Genomic DNA, 23,651 nt, shown 5'->3' on the forward strand with positions numbered 1-23,651 from the left:
ACTGTTGGTTGGTTGCTTGCTGTGATGGTTAATATTGTCAACTTGATTGGATTAAAGGATGCAAAGTATTGTTCCTGGGTGTGTCTGTGAGGGTGTTGCCAAAGGAGATTAACATTTGAGTCAGTGGGTTGGGAAAGGCAGACCCACCCTCAATGTGTGTGAATACCATCCAATCAGCTGCCAGAGCAGCTCGGATAAAAGCAGGCAGAGGAATGTGGAAGGATTAGACTGGCTGAATCTTCTGGCTCCCATCTTTCTCCCATGCTGGATGCTTCCTCCCCTGGAACATCAGACTCCAAGTTCTTCAGCTTTTGCACTGTTGGACCTACACCAGTGGTTTGCCAGGGCCTCTCAGGCATTCAGCCACAGACTGAAGGCTGCACCGTTGGTTTCTCTATTTCTGAGGTTTTGGGACTCGGACTGGCGTCCTTGCTCCTCAGCTTGCAGGCGGCCTATTGTGAGACTTCACCTTGGGATCATGTGAGTCAATAATCCTTAGTAAGCTTCCTTTCATACATACATCTATCCTACTCGTACTGTCCCTTTAGAGAACCCTGACTAATACAGTTACATTCTTTTAAAATATTATAAAAATTCTAATAATACGAATTTAAAATTCTTAAGATATTTTATGATGCAAATAATTAAATTCTCTTGAATAAGAAAAATTTTAGACGTGTAAAATGTAAATATTAAAAAATGTAAAAGCATTTTTAAATATGTCACGGCTCAAAAATGTTATTTATATTGTAGTGAGATACTTATTGCTTTCAAATCACTGTCTACCAGTGTTCTAAAAACTGCTAAGAGTTAGATCATTAAAAATAATGTAGACTCAAAGTTTCATATTACTGCCAAGTTTCCAAAAACTTTAATTTTGGTATATGACTCCTCTGCTTAAAAATTTTTATTATTCCCTATTTCCAACAGAGCAAAATCCATGTTCTTCATCTAATAAAAAAAACTGTACATAATCTTAAGTCACATTACCAGCAGTTTTCAATGTTTATTTAAATGGTTGCAAACTCCACTTTATTTCTACTTCTCACCAAATCCACTTCACCATGTTGGTTTTGCAGAAATACAGCATAACAAATCCTGTTTCCATACCATTCCTATGGTTTCACTGCTCACCTCATCAGGACCCTGATCTTCTGCAGCCAAGTGCATGCTGGGTCTTTCTGTAAATGCTCTGCTTCCTGGAAGACCCTCCTGACCACATTACTGGATTATTGTAACAACGTTATCAATAATATTGTTATTTTAGACATCCTATATTCCTATCTTGCTAGATATTACACCCAATTGGGGCAAGTACTATATTTATTCTACTCAGTGTCTCAGAAAGATTAATAAATTAATCTTTCCAATTGTTGATTGTGCAATTCAAATCAGCATTTATTTTCTGATTTGTGAATTGTAAGTCTTCATCTCCCCATAGCAAGGACTATAAAACAAAATATGTTAAATCAGGGAGAAGACCGAGAACAAGAGATGTTCTGATACTCATATAAGCTAGATTCGAATCTAAAACTAAGATGTTGGGGAAAAAAATCCCTTGTTTCTAACACTTAATCCAGGGGAAATAGTCAAATTGTAAAATAACAGATTGGAGGCACAAGAAACAGAGTAAGAAGACACAAACATGGAGCTCATCTATGGATTTTTCAGATCTCTAACGAATTGTGCTTACCTGGAGAAGTAACTAAACACCTTATGATCTACAGACACTGAACCATCTTAAGAGTTTACATAGAAAACTTGAATTCAGTTTTTAAAATCAACACAATGTAAGCAAATCTTTTGAAACATTGAATAGTACAAAGGAGGAGTCACCTTTTCTGCACCCCTCACTTCCATCCCATGCCCATGTGCAATCACTTCTCACCATTTCTGTTTATTTTTTTATTATTATCCTCCAAATTCTAAGCTGCTTTCGTATTTCTTCATGCATAAACTTTCAACTGCATATAGTAGCATCCTAATAAAACAAAAATTTTTTTTTCATTTATAAGATGCCTCACCTTCCCTCCACCTTTTCCAAATAGGATAATAGCTGGAAAATTGTAAAATCTATTTAATTTGTATTTCTTGTTCTATTAGCCATAGACATTTTGTCTTGACTACTTATCTGCTTTATAAGCTGAGATTATTAGCTTTAGCTTATTTCTGTGTGTGCTTAAAACAAGACATTAAAACTGGCACGTGGAAACATGCCTTAAGATGAAGTAAAAATTGAAAACAAAGTCAAAGGCATCTTGTGTTCTTTCATAATAGTAGGTTATTTATTTCTGATTTTGCAAATTGGCTGTTAAAGGAATGCAATCAAGAAAATGTATTTACCTAATATGATAATGTCCGCAAAAAATTGTATTTTTTATGTCTATGAGAGTATGAGATAGAAATAGTAAAACAACTCATTCCTTCCTAATTTTTAGTAGTACTTTCAATGTGAAAAATTGTGTTATCTTTCTCTTTGCATAGTTCATCAGTAACAGTGATTTCATATACAAAATACACTAAATATTTTATTACTCTGTCTTCTTTCAAATATATTTTCTCTGGAATTCAGGAGAAGAAATACATATAAAAACACAAAGAAAAACATGTTAAGCCTATGCAATTGAGGGGATAGATTTGTTTTGTGGAGGAAAATATGATGCTGGATCAATAATTGAGGAGAAATTACATTACAAATATTACAAAAGAAAGAAAACAGAGAATTATCTACATTTTCATCTCATCAGTTACTGCCTACAACTTGTGGCTAAATTTGAGTGAAAAGTTACTATCTAATCAATTCCAAAGCTTCTAAAAGTAGAAGACCTACTGTTATGTAAATCATCACCTGATTTCACAGTTAAATGTGTAAAAGTGAACAGTCTTTCACCCATTTTCTAGGCGACTGTTAAAACTATCTTTAGAGAAATGAAATGTGACAGCAGTATAATTTCATTAGCTATGTGGCCTATTTTAAAACCTGAATGGGGGTAGGGGAGGGAAATAAAAGGGCTATTGTAAAATTTTATGCAGATTATAATAAAGGCAAACAGAGTAGTAGAGAAGTAGTATGTAACTGTCATAGCTGGCTTCCCAGGAGGTGAACTCTGAGATATAGAGTAGTGCTCAAGAAGTGTATTACAACTTCTGACATATTCTCAGCATCAACTTTTGGGATGAGAAGGGAAGGAGAGGAAGCTGTATTTGCAGAGGAAAAAGTTTTACTGAGGTGCATTTCTAACAAGGAACACTCTACAGCTGGAATCACCCTTCAGAGACTTCCTGAATTGAGACAAAGAATCAAACTTTTTTCTCCTCAGCCTTCTCAGGGATGACTGAGACAGCAAACTTGTATAACCCTCTCCCCAGCCCCCACCTCCACATCAACCATGGGTTGGATTCAGGCTGCCCTGGGGAAGGGAGATTTTGAGGTTAAGTTAACAGGAGAAGGCCAATCATTGATCTCTATCAGCAGGCGTCGTTCCCAGCAGCTGGGAGAGTAAGTCCTTCAGTTCTCAAAGGGGAGCTGGACAGTGCATCACAGCATCTAATGCCATCTACTCTTTGGCCACTCGGATCCACTTCATGTAAGTTCAGGAAACAGCTCCTCCAGGATTCTGATAGTCCTCTTTTCTTGGGAAGAAACATAGAATGGGGAAGTTTGTGGAATGAACTCTAGCGAGCAGAGTCTCATGACTATTATTCATCACGTCCTTTCCCTGCTATCCATTCTAGATCCTGCTTGCCTTCAGCTGGTGCCACTGCTGGACTAGGTGGCTCACCTGATGGGCATGAGCCAAATCCTCATCCTTGCAGTCTCTCAGTCTCTGGCTGCCAGTTCTTTCTCAGGCAATGACTATTATACCTATTTACCCTGAAAACTGGGCAAGAGAGTACCAAGAGAAAACCAAGTGGATAGCTAGGTGCCAAAGAGATGCCTCCATTCCTCCACTGAGTAATGACACCACAACTTCCTCCTAATAATCTGGATGTATTATTCCTGCCAGGATGATGAATGCTCTTTAAAGTTGGCAACTTTTCGTGTAACTCTTTTCAAAGCTTTTCCCTCTCTGGGAACCAGGATCTTTAAATCGGCAGAAGCCATGTTATGGTGCTAGAAAGTACAGATGATAGTTAGCAGGAGAATGCTTACTTCTACCCCTTAGATCCCAGACCCATGTATTCTAACAATTGAAGACACAGCACCACGCACTAGTCCCTGATTTAACTTGCATATTGCATCCTGGAGGATGGCAGCTCATCTTGCAGAGCATCATATCTGGCTTGTGCTTCAGTTGAGCCGCCCATGAACTATGTCATTGCTCTACGATCCCTGCAGGTCCTGGGTGGTATAGCATGTGACAGAACCCGTAGACCTTTTGGTTCATATGTTCATTGCTAAACCTCCTTTGCTGTTAAGTAGACTCTCTGACGTGATGTTGCATGGGATGCCGTATCAATGGATCAGACACATGTCAGCGCTTGAATATGGGTTCTGGCTAAAGCCCCAAGAGTAGAAAAGGCAAACCTGGAGCTGAAAAATGTAACATATTTCCATCAAAATTAATTGTTTCTCCTCAGGGTAGAAAAAGAGCAATGATGCCCACTTGCCACCAGGTGGCTGCTTCATCTTCTGAAGACCAAGTGCCTCCCCATCAATTACCATTGTAGGTAGTTGGGACTTTTGGCAGCAGCAATGGCTAGATCAGATGCGCAGCAGTTGTCCCTTAAGTGCAAGTTTGCTTTCCAGGGTCTTAATGGCCTATGGTACAAAGAGAGGGAGACCACATTCACATAACTTTTCTTACAGTATATTGTTATAATTGTTCTATTTTCTTAGTGCTGTTTTTAATATCTTACTGTCCCTAATGTATAGACGAATCTTTATCACAGGTGTGTGTGTATATGAAAAAACAGAGTAGATACAGGGTTCAGTACTATTCACAGTTTTAGGTATCCACTGGGGGCCTTGGAATGTAGCCCTCACAAATAAAGTAGGACTGCTATAGTTAGTGGGGACCTGTGTTGTTGGACTTCATATATATGGTCTCCATCTCTGCCAACAAGGTCACTGTTTCTGTGCCCACTGGGCCAGTGCTGGTGTAGCCAATCACCCAGGCTGGTAGGGTCAACTGGCTGAGTCATTCATTCTCTTGGTTGTTCAGTGCTTCTTCCATCATGGGTGCTCTCAGGTTGGTGATAACATGAGATACGAAGATCTTGCCATGGCTGTATCATTTCACTGTCCTCACTATGTACTACTACCAGATCCATTTTCCTCAAACACTGCTATATTTCAGTTATCCTCCTTGTTTAAAAGCATCAAAAGTGTTCCCCTTTTTCCTAAAGAAAAAATGAAACCCAAATTTTAAAACCTTCTCCAACCTGGTTCTAGTGAACATCTCTACTCCATACACAAAATATCTATGCAAATCAGAATGGTCTATATATCATCCCCTACAAACACACAATTGGAATTACTTCTTTTATGCTTTGCCCATACCATCCTACCCTTTTGAAAAGCTCTTCCTTCTCCTATTCTTCTTTCAAAATGATCTAGATAAAAATCTACATAGTAATCTAAGATCTGGCAGTGACCTCTCTCCCCTCTAGATTTTATCTTGAGAATACTACGGTGAATAGAGAACCCTATTAAAAGTTCTTTGCATATAATCTCTCCGCCATTCTCATATCATTGTTTTGCTCTGTAATTTACCTTCCCACACAATTAAGTCATTTTCTAGTCTGTCTAAAGTGTAAATAATTTGAGGGAAGGTAGTATGTTGGTGCTGTATGCACTACAGTGCCTAGTAAATCCGGAATCAATGAGTGTGAAAAAGTACCTGCTGCAAGGTGAACACTTGTGCCACTTTCTGATTGAGAAAGAAGCCCTCCTAGATGCAGGATTTGTACCATCCTAGAAATGGCAGCACTTAACATAATGCCAAATTATGTTCCATTCTAGGCCTATTTGTACCAACAGGGGATCTCAGTACACTTACTGTGTAAAAAGGGAAGCTAATTCTTACAGCATGGGATTCATGCAGGTCTTCTGTGTGAAAAAGAAAGTAAAAGCTAATATGATACACATATAATAGCAATGAAAGCCTGGGTAGCACATTACGAGCTAGAATCTCCAGGTAAAACACCCCAAGTGGTAAGTAATTATTCAGTGACCACCAAGCATTGAAGGCAGCATGCTAATGAAATTTTATAATCACAGCCATATTCAAGTTAAGCACCAAATGCCTGAAGATCAAGTACTTCATATGAAAGCATCTTCCCATTCTTGGTTGCCAAAATAATTGTGAATTTTACTTTTTTTTAAAATCATCTTTTCTTTCTAATTTTTTTAAGAGTTGAAGCTATTGAGTTTATTACAGTTCACCACTCAATCACATCCTTTTAATGCTGCTAGGATTTCAGATCACTTGATCCCACAAAATAACATTATAGGACCAGAATCTAGAGCAGTGACTCAACTAGGAGCGATTTTGCTACACACACCGCCACTCCACTGCCGCCAGAAGACATTTGGGAATGTCCGAAGACATTTTAGTTGTCACAACCGGATGGGGGAGATCCTTCTAGCATCTAGTGGGTAGAGACTGATACGCTGCTAAGTATTTAACATTGTACAGGACAGCCTCCCACAACAAAATATTATCCTGCCTAAATATCAATATTGCTGAGGTATAGAAAACCTAATCTAAAATGAGGTGGATTTGTGTGTGTGTGTGTGTGTGTGTGATGGAGTTTCACTCTTGCTGCCCAGGCTGGAGTGAAGTGTTGCAATCTCAGCTCACTGTAACCTCCGCCTCGTGGGTTCAAGCGATTCTCCTGCCTCAGCCTCCCAAGTAGCTGGGATTGCAAGCACCCACTACCACACCCAGCTATTTTTTGTATATTTAGTAGAGATGGGGTTTCACCATATTGGCCAGTCTGGTCACGAGATGTGCTTTTTTTTTTAGGTTGTTTTAGTCAAATAACCTAACAAAGGGAAGCGCATCTTTCCGCTAGCAGTAAGAGATTAAATTGTGGCTTCAGTTTAAAATTAATATATTGTATATACAGACAAGAATAGATTTAAGAGGCAGTGATAACAAAGTATCACCTAAAATTTTGTCTAGAAATTTTGTATTGTAGCCAAGGTAGATCATACCATAAAGCAATATGGAATTAAAACCACAGTGAATTCTACTTCAGTTTCTTTTACTCTATGGACTTTAAGAGTTGCAAAATGACTTTTATTACCACAGTTGAAATGACATGGCATATTTTGAAGTTGTGTGCTTCCCCAGGGCTGGATATTGTGCAAGACATTGTTACCATTGCCATGTGGATCCTTTAAATGTATTCCAACCAAATGGTTTCCAGAACCTGCTGTACTGTAACTCTTTCTGTATTTACAGCCTTTTCAACTCTGCTTGCGTCTTTCATTCATCAAGTGCTCTTAGCCTGACTTTATGCTTTCAGCGTGTTTGAAGTACGCAGATGTAGACCCAGCATCTGGCTGCTCTATTCTGTAATAGAAAGTGTTCTCTGCTGAAGTGACAGCCCACAGAGTAACTACCATGAGTTAGCTTCCCAACAGCAATTCACTGGGGTCTTTCAATAAAAATAGTTACATATTGTTCTCAAAATAAGAAGTGATATTTCTTCTGATCACTGAACACAAAGGGACAGGTGGAGTCGCTAGTTTCCATTAGTAGAAAATTTTGTTTCATTAGTAACAAATTTTTTCAAGGTTCATAACACTAAGATATTTAAAGAGAAAACAGAAGGAGAAACACACCAAAGAAATTGTATACTGTGGCTCATCATACACACAATGCCCATTAGTAGTAGTAGTAGTAGCAGCATTAAGACGGGAGCTCGTTCTGTCTCCCATTACTATTAATAATAATTAATAAAATTTCATGATATGGGGAAATCATATTGCTTCGTATATGAGAATTTTTTTATCAGATTTAAAAATAAATGAGTTGTTGTGTTTCTCCAGTGAAAACAATAATAAAGTAATATTCAAACTAAAAACACATTCATTTTTATCCAAGTTTATCATGCATTATTTTTTCCTTTTTATTTATTTATTTTTTTATTCAGAGTCGCACTCTGTCACCTAGGCTGAGTGCAGTGATGCTATCTTGGCTCACTGCAACCTCCACCTCCTGGGTTCAAGTGATTCTCCTGCCTCAGCCTCCCGAGTAGCTGGGATTACAGGTGTGTGCCACCACACCCAGCTAATTTTTGTATTCTTAGTAGAGATGGGGTTTCATTATGTTGGCCAGGCTGATCTGGAACTCCTGACCTCAGATAATCCACCCACCTTGGTCTCCCAAAGTGCTGGGATTACAGGCGTGAGCCATCGTCCCCAGGCTGTCATGCATTCTTATGCTAAATAGGGAGAAATGGTAGAATGTGCTGTATTTATTCATCTAGCATTTGTGGATGTACAGTGCATGAAACTGATAGGGAAGGCATCACCATGAAGTATGAAGCAATTTTATTTTAACATAACAAATGGCAAAATAACCAGATAAAGAAAAGAGCAGAAAGAGATAATTTTTCAAAAATCGAGATAATACCAGCTTTTAGTCATGCAGTTTGATGAATCCCTAGATGCTGATGATAACTCAAATGTAAAATGGAATATCTTAGCAGACCAGCACCTGAACTCTGTCAAAGGCGTACTCGTGAATATTTGTAAGATGTTTTCATTAGTGCTTGCCTCAGTTATAATGGTTGAAATTGCTAAAGGGACTTCAGCAAAATCAGAGATCATGAAATTCCCTATGGAAAGGACTCCTAGCATCCTAACTGTACTGTAGGTTTCAGGTATTCACACAAAATATCTTAGAATTTCACCTATAATGGAAAGGGATTATTTTTAAGTCAGTAGACAAATTTATTTTGTCTCAATCCATTACTAACTAGATAAATTGCCTTGAGGGACTCAGGTAATGTATCTTGTTTCTGATTTATTCACATGTAAAATTCAACTATATTTAACAAATATTTATTGAACTTGTCCCAGGAAGTGGATGTCAGCAACATGAGAAGAAAGAAGACACAGTTTGTCTTTCTTGCTCTTCAATTATGACAAACCCTATTTGTCTTTTGTGTATTGTGAATTGAGATAGTTGATTAAAAAAATTATCCTAAAAGTATCAACACGAAGAGGTAAAAGTTGAAACAAAGAGAGGTGCTGTCCTGTTATCAGAGTGAGAGCAACCTGTGTCATTTATTATCAACTCAAACTTAGACATTCCTATTGGCCTGTCATTGGCCAGGTTCCAGGTATCATGAATGTTCTGTACTGTTGTTTTTAATGCAAGTCTCACTCAAGTATATAATAGAGCAACTAGGAAAAGAAAACTAAATGGACATTGTCCCACTGACTGCAATATGAACTAACCTTCATATTGGGACCAAGGATAAGAGTAAATAAGGAATGCTGGGGAACAAGTGGTTGCTGACTCCTATTCCTCATACTGATCTACTGATCCTTTATATAAAGTTGGTAAATCCCTGTTTGACTATTTACCCAGGTAATTGTATCCAGAATTGATTGCTATCTAGAAAGTTTAAGCAGTCTCTTAGACTCTTAATTATACATTCCTCAATATTCTGTAAATTTATCTAGACACATCACCAGAAATTAAACATTAAATGATTTTACCTTTGCTTTCCAAAACAGTTCCATCCATGAGTTAAAATATGATACATTCTAAATACATAGATAATACATATTAATATAAGAAAGGTTATTTAGAAGCTTTCTTCTCTATAACTTTTGCAATCATTCAACTAAACTTCTTTCTCCAACACTTAAACCTTGGATTCCTGCTAACCTTGGATATCTAACTGGGTTTCAGAAGATGTATAAACTCTCCCAAATTTAATGCAAAAAAAAAAAAAAAGTATTTTCTTTCTTAGCCAGATTGGAGATAGATCTGGTGCCTTCATCATCTTCTCAAAGCAGTCAGGAGTCTGTCATCTTTTAAAAACATTGTGAACCACTCACTCGTTGCTCTGCTTGTAAGTCCTAGATTTAGAAGGATATTATATTCTAAGCACATTGTTCCCCTGAAGAATCTTCCCTATGATTCAGAGTCATACATATCACCCTATCCTTCTTTCCACACTGAAAATGATAGTAGTTTTCATGATATGTTTATATGTCTGTGGAGTGTAGGAGGAGTAAGAAGAGGTTGGGATGGACGACCAAGTTACTGTATAATTTTAAATGGTGACAGATTTCTTGGATACTTGACTTGGATATATGAGTAAAAGTTGAGAGAGACACAGCTGGAATTATGATTTTATCCCCTTTCTGTTGGAGAGAACAGAGCATAATTATATCTCAACTGACGATCATGAATCAAGCTTCAGATGACATTCAGGCAGGTTGCCATGATTATGTTTGCTGCTCTTTTAGTTTTAGAAAGACAAATTAAGGCAGCAGCTATTCTCCCTTGTATCTGTATGAACTTGCACCAGAGGTCCCTGAAATGTTTCACCTCAATATTTCATCTTACTTCCACAATCTTTAACTTGGAAGCTATTTTATTTTATTTTTATTTTTTATTTTACTTTAAGTTCCAGGATACATGTACAGAACATACAGGTTGTTACATGGGTATACGTGTGCCATGGTGGTTTGCTGACCTAGCAATCCATCATCTAGGTTTTAAGCCCTTTGTGCATGAGCTATTTGTCCTGATGCTCTCTCTCCCCTCACCCACCTCCCTTCCGACAGTCTCTGATATGTGTTGTTCCCCTCCCTGTGTTTATGTGTTCTCATTATTCGACTCCCACTTATGAATGAGAACATGTGGTGTTTGATTTTATGTTCCTGTGTTTGTTGAGGATAATGGCTTCCAGCTTCATCCATGTCCCTGAAAAAGACATTATCTCATTCCTTTTTAGGGCAGCATAGCATTGCGTGGTGTATATATATCACGTTTCCTTTATCCAGTCTATCATTGATGGGCATTTGGGTCATTTCCATTACTTTATTATTATAAATAGTGCTGTGATAAACACATGTGCATGTGTCTTTATAGTAGAAAGATTCATATTCCTTTGGGTATATACCCAGTAATGGGATTGCTAGATCAAATGGTATTTCTGGTTCTAGATCCTTGAAGAATCACCATGCTGTCTTCCACAATGGTTGAACTAATTTACATTCCCACCAACAGTGTAAAAGCTTTCCTATTTCTCCACATCCTCACCAGCATCTATTGTTTCTTGATTTTTAATAATTGCCATTCTGATTGGCATGAGATGGTATCTCATTGTGGTTTTGATTTGCATTTCTCTAATGATCAGTGATGTTGAGCTTTTTTTCATATGTGTCTTGGCCACGTAAATGTCTTCTTTTAGAAGTGTCTGTTCATATCCTTCGCCCACTTTTTGATGGGGTTGTTTTATCTTGTAAATGTGTTTAAGTTCCTTGTAGATTCTGAATATTAGACCTTTGTCATATAGGTATATTGCAAAAGATTTCTCCCATTCTGTAGGTTGCGTGTTCACTCCGATGATAGTTTATTTTGCTGTGCAGAAGCTGTTTAATTTAATTAGATCTCACTTATCAGTTTTAGCTTTTGTTACAATTGCTTTCAGCATTTTGGTCATGAAATCTTTGCCCATGCCTATACCCTGAATGGTATTGCTTTGGTTTTCTTCTAGGATTTTTAAGGTGTGGGGTTTTACATTTAAGTCTTTAATCCATCTTGAGTTAATTTTTGTATAAAGTGTAAAAAAAGGGGTCCAGTTTCAGTTTTCTGCATATGGCTAGCTAGTTTTCCCAGAACCATATATTAAATAGGGAATCCTTTCCTCATTTCTTGTTTTTTGTCAGGTTTGTCAAAGATCAGATTGTTGCAGATGTGTGGTGGTATTTCTGAGGTCTGTGTTCTGTTCCATCGGACTATATGTCTGTTTTGGTACCAATACCATGCTCTTTTGGTTACTGTAGCCTTGTAGTATAGTTTAAAGTCAGGTAGCATAATGCCTTCAGCTTTGTTCTTTTTGCTTAGGATTGCCTTGGCTATACAGGCTCTTTTTTGGTTTCATATGAAATTTAAAGTAGTTTTTTCCAATTCTGTGAAGAATGTCAATGATAGTTTGATGGAAATAGCATTGAATCTATAAATTACCTTGGGCAGTATGGCCATTTTCATGATATTGATTCTTCCTATCTATGATGATGGAACATTTTTCCATTTGTTTGTGTCCTCTCTATTTCCGTGAGCAGTGTTTTGTAGTTCTACTCGAAGAGCCCCTTCACATCCCTTGTTAGCTGTATTCCCAGGTATTTTATTCTCTTTGTAGCAACTGTGAATGGGAGTTCATTCATTCTACTTGTCTATTGTAGGTGATAGAAATGCTTGTCATTTTTGCACATTGATTTTGTGTCCTAAGACTTTGCTGAAGTTGCTTATCAGCTTAAGGAGTTTTTAGTCTGAGACAATGGAGTTTTCTAAATACAGAATCAAGTCGTCTGCAAACAAAAACAATTTGACTTCATCTGTTCCTATTTGAGTACACGTTATTTCTTTCTCTTGCCTGATCGCCCTGGCCAGAACTTCTAATACTATGTTGAATAGGAGTAGTGAGAGAGGGCATCCTTTTCTTGTGCCAGTTTTCAAAGGGAATGCTTCCAGCTTCTGTCCATTCAGTAAGATGTTGGCTGTGGGTTTATCATAAATGGCTCTTATTATTTTGAGATATGTTCCATCAATACCCAGTTTATTGAGAGTTTTGACATGAAGGTATGTTGAATTTTATCAAAGGCCTTTTCTGCATCTATTGAGATAATCATGTGGTTTTTGTCATTGATTCTGTTTACATGATGGATTACGTTTATTGATTTGTGTGTGTTGAACCAGGCTTGCATCCCAGGGATGAAGCTGACTTGATCATGGTGGATAAGCTTTTTGATGTGCTGCTGGATTTGGTTTGCCAGTATTTTATTGAGGATTTTCACATGGATGTTCATCAGGGATATTGGCCTGAAGTTTTCTTTTATTGCTGTGTCTCTGCCAGGTTTTGGTATCAGGGTGATGTGAGCTTTATAAAATGAGTTAGGGACGAGTCACTGCTTTTCAATTGTTTGGAATAGTTTCAGAAGGAATGGTATCAGCTCCTCTCTGTACCTCTGGTAGAATTTGACTGTTAATTCACCTGGTCCTGAGCTTTTTTGGTTAGTAGGCTATTAATTACTGCCTCAATTTCAGAACTTTGTTATTGGTATATTTAGGGATTTGACTTCTACCTTTTTAGTCTTGGGGGTTGTACGTGTCCATGAATGTATCCATTTCTTCTAGATTTCCTAGTTTATTTGCATAGAGGTCTTTATAGTATTTTCTGAGGGTAGTTTGTACTTCCGTGGGGTCAGTGGTGATAGCCCCTTTATCATTTTTATTGTGTTTATTAGATTCTTCCCTTCTTTATTTGTCTAGCTAGTGTTCTATTTTGTTAATTAAAAAAAAAAACTGTTCTTGAATTCATTAATTTTTTGAAGGGTTTTTCGTGTCTTTACTTCAGTTCTGCTATGATCTTAGTTATTTCTTGTCTTCTGCTAGCTTTTGGATTTGTTTGCTCTTGCTTTTATAGTTCTTTCAATTGTGACGTTAGGGTGTCGATTTGAGATCTTTGTAGCTTTCTGATGTGGGCATTTAGTGCTATAAATTACCCTCTTAACACCTCCTTAGCTGTGTCCCAGAGATTCTGGTACGTTGTGTCTTTGTTCTCATTGGTTTCAAAGAATTTCTTTATTTCTGCCTTAATTTCATTATTTATCCAGGAGTCATTCAGGAGCAGGTTGTTCAATTCCTATGTAGTTCTGTGGTTTTAGTGAGTTTCCTAATCCTGAGTTCTAATTTGATTGCACTGTGGTCTGAAAGACTGTTGTTATGATTTCCGTGCTTTTGCATTTGCTGAGGAGTGTTTTACTTCCAATTATGTGGCTGATTGTCAAATAAGTGCCACATGACACTGAGAAGAATATATATTCTGTAGGTTTGGGGTGGAGAGTTTTGTAGATGTCTATTAGGTTCACTTGATCCAGAGCTGAGTTCAAGTCCTGGATATCCATGTTAATTTTCTGTCTGGTTTATCTGTCTAATATTGACAATGGGGTGTTAAGGTCTCCCACTATTATTGTGTGGGAGTCTATGTCTCTTTGTAAGTCTCTAAGAACTTGTTTTATGAATCTGGGTGCTCCTGTATTTGGTGCATATATATTTAGGATAGTTAGTTCTTCTTGATGAATTGATCCCTTTATCATTATATAATGCCCTCCTTTGTATTTTTTTAATCTTTTTTGATCTTTGTCAGTTTAAAGTCTGTTTTGTCAGAGACTGGGAGTGCATCCTTTTTTTTTTTTTTTTTTTTTTTTTGCTTTCCATTTGCTTGGGAAATTTTCCTCCATCTTTTTTTTTCCTTTTTTTTTTTTTTAAATTATACTTTATGTTCTAGGGTACATGTGCACAACATGCAGGTTTGTTACATATGTATACATGTGCCATGTTGGTGTGCTGCACCCATTAACTCGTCATTTACATTAGATATATCTCCTAATGCTATCCCTCCCCCCTCCACCCACCCCACAACAGGCCCCAGTGTGTGATGTTCCCCTTCCTATGTCCAAGTGATCTCATTGTTCAGTTCCTACCTATGAGTGAGAACATGCGGTGTTTGGTTTTCTCTTCTTGTGATAGTTTGCTGAGAATGATGGTTTCCAGCTGCATCCATGTTCCTACAAAGGACATGAACTCATCCTTTTTTATGGCTGCATAGTATTCCATGGTGTATATGTGCCACATTTTCTTAATCCAGTCTGTCATTGATGGACATTTGGGTTGGTTCCAAGTCTTTGCTATTGTAAATAGTGCCACAATAAACATACGTATGCATGTGTCTTTATAGCAGCATGATTTATAATCCTTTGGGTATACATCCAGTAATGGGATGGTTGAGTCAAATGGTATTTCTAGTTCTAGATCCTTGAGGAATCGCCACACTGTCTTCCACAATGGTTGAACTAGTTTAGATTTCCACCAACAGTGTAAAAGTGTTCCTATTTCTCCACATCCTCTCTAGCACCTGTTGTTTCCTGACTTTTTAATGCTCGCCATTCTAACTGGTGTGAGATGGTATCTCATTGTGGTTTTGATTTGCATTTCTCTGATGGCTAGTGATAATGAGCATTTTCTCATGTGTCTGTTGGCTGCATAAATGTCTTCTTTTGAGAAGTGTCTGTTCATATCCTTTGCCCACTTTTTGATGGAATTGTTTGTTTTTTTCTTTTAATTTGTTTGAGTTCTTTGTAGGTTCTGGATATTGGCCCTTTGTCAGATTAGTAGATTGTAAAAATTTTCTCCCATTCTGTAGGTTGCCTGTTGACTCTGATGGTAGTTTCTTTTGCTGTGCAGAAGCTTTTTAGTTCAATTAGATCTCATCTGTCAATTTTGGCTTTTGTTGCCATTGCTTTTGGTGTTTTAGACATGAAGTCCTTGCCCATGCCTATGTCCTGAATGGTATTGCTTAGGTTTCCTTCTAGGGTTTTTATGGTTTTAGGTCTAACATTTAAGTCTCTAGTCCATCTTGAATTAATTTTTGTATAAGGAGTAAGGAAAGGATCCAGTTTCAGCTTTCTACTTATGGCTAGCCAGTTTTCCCAGCACCATTTATTAAATAGGGAATCCTTTCCCCATTTCTTGTTTTTGTCAGGTTTGTCAAAGATCACATGGTTGTAGATAGGTGGCATTAATTCTGAGGGCTCTGTTCTGTTCCATTGGTCTATATCTCTGTTTTGGTACCAGTACCATGCTGTTTTGGTTACTGTACCATGCTGTTTTGGTTACTGTAGCCTTGTAGTATAGTTTGAAGTCAGGTAGCATGATGCCTCTAGCTTTGATCTTTTGACTTAGGATTGTCTTGGCAATGTGGTCTCTTTTTTGGTTCCATATGAACTTTTAAGTAGTTTTTTCCAGTTCTGTGAAGATAGTCATTGGTAGCTTAATGGGGATGGCATTGAATCTATAAATTACCTTGGGCAGTATGGCCATTTTCATGATATTGATTCTTCCTATCCATGAGCATGGTATGTTCTTCCATTTGTTTGTGTCCTCTTTTATTTCATTGAGTGGTGGTTTGTAGTTCTCCTCAAAGAGGTCCTTTACATCCCTTGTAAGTTGGATTCCTAGGTATTTTATTCTCTTTGAAGCAATTGTGAATGGGAGTGCATTCATGATTTGGCTCTCTGTTTGTCTGTTATTGGTGTGTAAGAATGCTTGTGATTTTTGCACATTGATTTTGCATCCTGAGACTTTGCTGAAATTGCTTATCAGCTTAAGGAGATTTTGGGCTGAGATGATGGGGTTTTCTAAATAGACAAACATGTAATTTGCAAACAGGGACAATTTGACTTCTTCTTTTCCTAATTGAATACCTTTTATTTCTTTCTCTTGCCTGATTGCCCTGGCCAGAACTTTCAACACTATGTTGAATAGGAGTGGAGAGAGGGCATCCCTGTTTTCTGCCAGTTTTTAAGGGGAATGCTTCCAGTTTTTGCCTATTCAGTATGATATTGGCTGTGGGTTTGTCATAAATAGCTTTTATCTCTTTAAGCCTGTGTGTGTCTTTACACGTGAGATAGATCACCTGAATACAGTGCACCAGTAGGTCTTGACTCTTTATCTAATTTGACTCTGTCTTTTCATCGGGGCATTTAGCCTATTTACATTTAAGGTTAATATTGTTATGTGTGAATTTGATCCTGTCATCATGATGCTAGCTAGTACACACTTGTTGATGCAGTTTCATCATAGTGTCATTGATCTTTATATTTTGGTGTGTTTTTGCAGAGGCTAGTACCAGTTTTTCCTTTTCATATTTAGTGAGGAAGCTATTTTCTAACTTCGTGAGTGTTGCTAGCAATTATAGGTTAATCACCCATTAGAGTCCCAAGAACTTGGAGATTTGTTGAAGTCAGTCATAGTTTCCTAAGGAATGAGGCAGGCATAGATTTTCACCTCTTTCTTTATAGCTTTATATTTTGACATTATGTTGGATCTGAGTTGGATGAATATCCCATTTCCATTTTCTGTAGCAAACAGGAAGCTAAACATGATGTTTCATTATCATAACATATAATTGCGATTACACTAGCTTTGCTATACCATTGAATACCACTCCAAGGGAGAGTTTAAGATAAACTATTACAAGTCTCAAACTATATTTTCAGTAGCAAACCTCTAAAATTGTACTGACTTAAATCTCACAAGACAGAACATTTCATTTTCTAAATAGTCTAAGTTATACTCTTGGTTTAAACAATAACATGAATAAAATGTCCTGAAAATTTTTGGCAATCATAGAAGACATCACTAAACAATCATGGCGCCAACTGACATCTACAGGTTAGGTCCCATTTATGTTTATACCCAGTTTACAGTAAATTTGAAAATTCTTCTCACATTACTAGCACAATTTCTAATTTTTCCAGTTTTCTTTCCAAATACTTTCCAGGATTCCCCAGAGGGTTACACAGGCCCATGAATCATTCACTGACACTTGCTAAGGTAATGGAGAAACAAAGACTCTCACTTGGAAGCCAGATCCCACAACAAACGGCTTCTGTACTGGACTTGATTGCTTTGACCACCTGCTGTTGCTGAAGAAGTACCACTGTCCCTGCTGCTGGTGTCACCAGTCCACTAAGGTAGAAAAGGGAGATGTTTGATGTAATAATTTCATGGCAAAATTTCCTGGCCTAAAATGCCACAACTCTAAATTCCAACACCTGAAGCTGTATGATATATGTTAGATCCACACTTTTCTGTCCTGGGGTGGTGTTGCATTCAATAAACCCAAATGAAGCCTAACATGTAGTTTAAAATAAAGAATATTCAAAACATCCAAATAAATAATACCCATCATCATTTACAAAAATACTCATTCTGCTTCCACACATTTTCCTTACTCTCTGTGGCTATATCCTTCTGCTGAACACCTTTAAATATTTCTTACCCAACTATGATTGTAAGTTGGATTCTTAGGCATTTTACTCTCTTTTTGTTTTTATTCTCAGCTTGCTTTCATTACTTTCACAGGGTGTCTCTCTGTACTCTCTGATGTAGATCGACTTAGTTCCTTTATCAGCAAGAAAGACTCCTTCCTTTATTAGAGGTTACTATCAATGGGAAATTTCCAGATTCTCTTGGGTGGTGCAGAAGAAGGAAAAAGTTAATTTTTGTGCCATAACCATGGGCATTTTTCTCCATGCAAACCTCAGCATTACTATGGATGCGAAGAAGGTACAAAACAACTTCAAATAAGTTCATAAGGATATATCTGTCCTTCTCGTAACACCTGTCTTTGTGATAAGTACAAGTCGGGTATCTAGACAACTCTTTAATTCAACAACTTCTCATTTAAAAGCTCACATTGTCGTTTTCCAAAGCACATCATTGATTAGGAAACATCTCAGTTTAAGGCATGTTTCTAAGTCTTTTAATTTTATGAAAGAAGGGAATTCAGGATCCAAACCCCTTTTCTGCCCTTATGTAAAATTACACATTCAAACTCATACATCTGGAGAGATCCAAAATAAGACTGAAATGAAAATGAATATATTGATTGAAGGGTGACATCTAATGCCATTCATGAACAATTTTACCTACAAGTACTTGTCCAGCCAAAGTGCTTGGCTGTATCTGTAGCAAAAATGCCTAACCTCAACTTGAGGTGTGCTAGAAATAAAGTATTATTCATTTTATATTATTGCTCAAATTAATTCATCTTGGTATTTATTCTACTAAGCTGGTGGGGACTTTAATTTTATTTGCTTTCTCATTTCCGTCCATTTCTTTAGAGTGTGTCTAAGTTCTGAGGAGCTTGAAATATATCAGGGTCTCAGAGGGAATACATCTACATTTCAGCATCCTCTGTGTAAGCAGCCATCCACCAAAAATTGTATCTTCATGACTAATCCAAATGACTCCTTCAGGTCAGAGAATTTCTACATACTTCTGTGCTATGGCTGATGGACTAAGACCCAGAGTTCTGTTCCAGCACTCTCCTAGTGCAAGGGAAATCATGCAGATGATCTAATCACCCTCCTACAGCTACTCCCCTCTCCAGCGCCTGGCTACAGCCTTGAGATTTGGACTTCAGCTCAATCTCTTGGCAGCCAAATTCCCCTAACTTCTGAAGGATCTTGCCAGATCCTAGGACTCTGAGACCTTTCCATATCTATCCACCCACTCTCAGGACAGCATTTTTTAAGTAGGAGATTTTTGTATTTTTTAATATTTTTATTTATTATTGTTATTTATTTATTACACAGTAATTGTACGTACCTATGGGGTCCATGTGATATTGTGATACAAGTATACAATGTGTAACAATCAAATCAGGGTATTTAGGATATCCATTACCTCAAATATTTCTCATTGCTTTGAGATAGCACAACATTTTTAAATGGAGGAAAAAAAAGAGAAGAAGAGTGGAAGAGTTGTGCTTTTTTTCAGGATGCTCTCAAGCTGTCTGTATATAGCTGGCACACTGAGAGCCCAATATGGGATAAGAATTTCAGAAACTAAAGCAATGAAGGGTTTTCTTGTTCACTTTACAGCCTTCCGAATAGCAATGAGCACAGTACAGCATAACGTTTTAAGCAGGTAAAAGGGAGAATGGAGGAAATGCTGGGATGGAGGAAACATTGTTTAATATTGTATAATATCTTCCAGCCACACAGGTAAAGGGCTTCAAATCTTTTTGAGTAAAAATGAATATAGGTAAATTAGTAAAAAAAATAGCTCATATTGATTAAGTTAGGTGAATTTATCACAGAGCGAATTTGGGACGGTACAAAGATGAGGGGAAAATAAATGCAACGCCAGGCCAGGAGCAGTGGCTCATACCTATAATGCCAGCACTTTGGGAGACTGAGGCAGGAGGATTGCTTGAACTCGGGTGTTTAAGAGTGCTTGGGATTTGTAGCGAGACCCTATCTCTACAAAAAAGAAGAAAATTAGCCAGGCGTGGTGGCACATGCCTGTTGTCCCAGCTACTCAGGAGGCTGATGTGAGAGGATTGATTGTGCCTTGGAGGTGGAGCGTGCAGTGAGCTGTGATCACAACTCCAGCCTGAGCAACAGAGTGAGACCCTGTCAAAAACAAACAAAAACACACCAAAACCAAATGCCACTAACCAATATGATTAATCATTATAAATAGAAACAATCTATTTCTTCTGTATTAGTCAATTCCAGGCAACCCGTCCTTGCTGTCTTTTAGACAGAGAGGGAGAAAATTATTTAATATAAGAGATATTTATTTTATCTCTAAGAAACAGGAAATATTTTCTTACCATATGAACTTATTCCAGTCAGAAAATTACCATGAATAATAGGGAACTCTATTCGGAGAGAGTTGGAGTAAAATCTAGAGGAGATCCTGGACCAGTCCCTTTGCCTTTCTCCTAATGGGACTCTTTGTGTTGCCTTTACCCTCCGCATCTGGCATGTACAGAGTACATAAGGAATGAGCTCAAAAATTGGGGGAGCCAAGTCTGTCTAAACCTTTCTCTATGTTTTCTATAGAAGTTGTTTTAATATTATGAAGATATTTGAGACACCGTTGGAATTTTCAACAGTTTTTTTTTAAGCTAATCCAGAAAATGGTGAATTATAAAAGATGTCTCATCCTCTCATCCTTTTAAAATTGCATCCCAAAACAACACGGAGAACATAAAATAGAAGAATAAATTTTATATTGGATGAGATAAGGATTCACTGATAGTCAAAACTCATACAATATGGGCTACTGAGAAGATGGAAACTTTGACTACAGTGAGAGAACACATGCCTACAAATGTGGCACAGTCCAGGACCCCTGGCTTGGAACTTCAAGAAACAGATACGTGAACTGACTGCAGATACTATTCTAGACAACTTCCTGTATTCCTCCTGACATCTTGATGTGGCAGGAGCAGCAGCTAAATTTGGAAATGTACAGAAAACACTATTTCTGCAAATGGGCTGTGATGCAGAGACTTTTCAATAATCAGGATCCCTGAAGCTTCTAATGTTCCTAAAGAGCTGGAGGGCCTCCGAGTGAGCCAGGGGAAGTGTCTGTGAGCTCAGACAACAGCCTGGCCCTCTACCGACGATCCTCTACAAAATCCCTGGTCCAGGAAATTAAAAATATATTTTGTGTTTTCTTAATTATATAAGATTTCTAAAATATGTGTGTATGAAAAAGCTCAAAGGACCAAAAATGAGAGATGAAAAATAAACCAAAAAAAATTGAGTAAAAACATGTCTAATAGCTTAAAAATAATAAAAATAATGCATCTGAAAAATAAAGTTCAAAAAAGGTATAAAATGTGATAAAGAATTAAGATGACAACCAAAGAAATGCAAAATGGCAAGCAGAGTTTATGAACAAAATAGAAGAGAAAATAAAACACTTCATGACAGCAATGAAGTCAACAAAATTTTAATTCAAGAAAACTTTATTGAAATCAAAAAATGCACTTGAAATTGTAGATTAAAAGGGTACATCATAAGTCAGAAAATATTGCTACAGAATTTTCAGCTCCGATATACCTACCAGAAAAGCGATCCACTTAGCAGGAAAAAAAAATTAAAAAGTAGTTTCGGCAATCCAGAAAAAAACAGCCACCATCTCCCTTTCAAAAATCAGGGTGGCCTCACACTTTTCACAGCAGTGTTTATTTCTGGGAAAAAATCAGAGCAATGCAGACAATATCCTCAAGGGAAAAATCAAAATCGTTTCATAGGGAAAAACTGCCAGGCGCGGTGACTCATGCCTGTAAACTTTGGGAGGTCAAGGCAGGCCGATCATTTGAGCCCAGGACTTCAAGACCAGGCTAGACAACATGGCAGAATCCCATCTCTAGAAAAAACACAAAATTAGTCAGCCATGGTGGCACATTCCTGTAGTCCCAGATACTCAGAGGCTGAGGTGGGAGGATCACTTGGGTCAGGGAGGTCAAGGCTGAAGTAAGCTGTGAATGTGCCACTGTACTCTAGCCTCTGTGACTCTGCAAGAACCTGAAAGAAAGAAAAAAGAGAAAGAAAGAAAGAGAGAAAGAAAGAAAGAAAGAAAGAAAGAAAGAAAGAAAGAAAGAAAGAAAGAAAGAAAGAAAGAAAGGAAGGAAGAAGGAAAGAAAGAAAGAAGGAGAGAGAAAGAGGATTACCTGGCTGTCTTATACATTTAAAGAGTGCAGAAAAATATTTTTAATATATGCAAATTTGTAAAAGTGATCCACATGATCTTTCTTTGAAACATGTATTAAAGGAAGTAGTTAAAATGCAAAATAAATTAATAGAGGTGCTATGGTAACAACTGCTGACAGAGAGCATTCAATTCATTTAAATATAGGATGTAATCTAAAACAGCAGTTATGGTTAGAGAAGAGAATTTTATTGCTATAAACTGTGGCACCGTAGAAATAGTAAGGAAAGTTAGGATGTCAAAATACAGAGGACATGTGAAGACGTACCCTGCTATCTTCAGCTTTTTATAACTTGAGACCAAAGAGAATTTAAAGTGATAAATAAGTTATGTAGGAATGAATGAAGTCTATAATAGCTCTGTACAGTGCCATTTAACTACTAGAGCTAGATACTATAATTCTTTGCACAGTTTTAGGCAAATATTGGCCACAAGTAAAATTTGCATGAGCTTAGTAAGGCATCTGGAGTTCAACATAGGGCTCTGGGAAGGTCTATGTCGTTATTTGGCTCTTCCAGCTTACTTTGTTGGCACGGGTCTGCTGCTGAGCCTGCAGCTCTTTCAGCCCCAAAGGAGTTTCTCTTTCAGATTCGCCACGTCTTGGACAAGGTGCATGTGCAGCTCTAGTGCAAAATATACCAATTTCTTCTGCAGATCACCATGACATTGAGATTGGAGGTGGTGAGAGGCAGATATAACGTCCAGCTTGTCCTCATGAATTCCAGTGCATCCTTGCTCTTTCACTCTCATCCTATCCAACTTTCCTTCCTGGTTGTTGGCCTTGCTGACTTACAGTGACTTCAGGTGCCTCAACAGTGTCAGAGGCAATGACTTTCTTTCTAAAAATATCTTCTCTATGTCTCACAATTACATAAAGTCTACTGCCTACAACAAATCCCTTATTCTGTATCACTCACACAGTTTCTGCAGCTCTGAATGAAATTTGATGCAAAATTTATAATTGTAATGGACTGAATGTGTGCCCCCAAAATTTATATGTTGAAACCCTAATCCCAATGTGACAGTATTTGGAGGATTAGTGCCCTAATAAAAAGAGATCAGAGAGCTAGCTAGCTCTCTTTCCACCATGTGAGGACACAGCAAGAAGATGACTTTCTGTAAAACAGGAAGCCGGTCTTCAACAAGGACCTGACCATGCTGGCACCTTCAGCCTCTAGAATTATGAAAACCAAGCGTTTATTTTTTAAACCAACCAATCTATGGTAATTTGTTGTAACAGCCCAAACTGATTAACATAGTAACAAAGGTGGTTTCAGGGAAACAGAGCCTTAAATATGGGTTCTCTGAACAGGTTCTGTGTTTTCTCTAATCCAATCAAATTTAAAGGCATTAATGACATTGCCGAAGGAA

At 37.5% G+C, this 23,651-nt stretch overlaps 1 long non-coding RNA gene across 1 annotated transcript in view; it reads left to right on the forward strand.

Annotated features, from left to right (window-relative positions):
* Positions 1-225: 225 nt before the first annotated feature.
* LOC141410354 (uncharacterized) overlaps positions 226-23,651 on the forward strand; it is a 75,307-nt gene continuing 51,881 nt past the window's right edge. The window contains exon 1 of the long non-coding RNA XR_012435193.1: positions 226-480. This is a non-coding gene — a long non-coding RNA (uncharacterized lncRNA). The remainder of the gene's footprint in view (positions 481-23,651) is intronic.

The sequence above is a fragment of the Macaca fascicularis genome, chromosome 5 (assembly GCF_037993035.2).
Source record: "Macaca fascicularis isolate 582-1 chromosome 5, T2T-MFA8v1.1".
In the NCBI taxonomy this organism is placed as follows: Eukaryota; Metazoa; Chordata; class Mammalia; order Primates; family Cercopithecidae; genus Macaca; species Macaca fascicularis.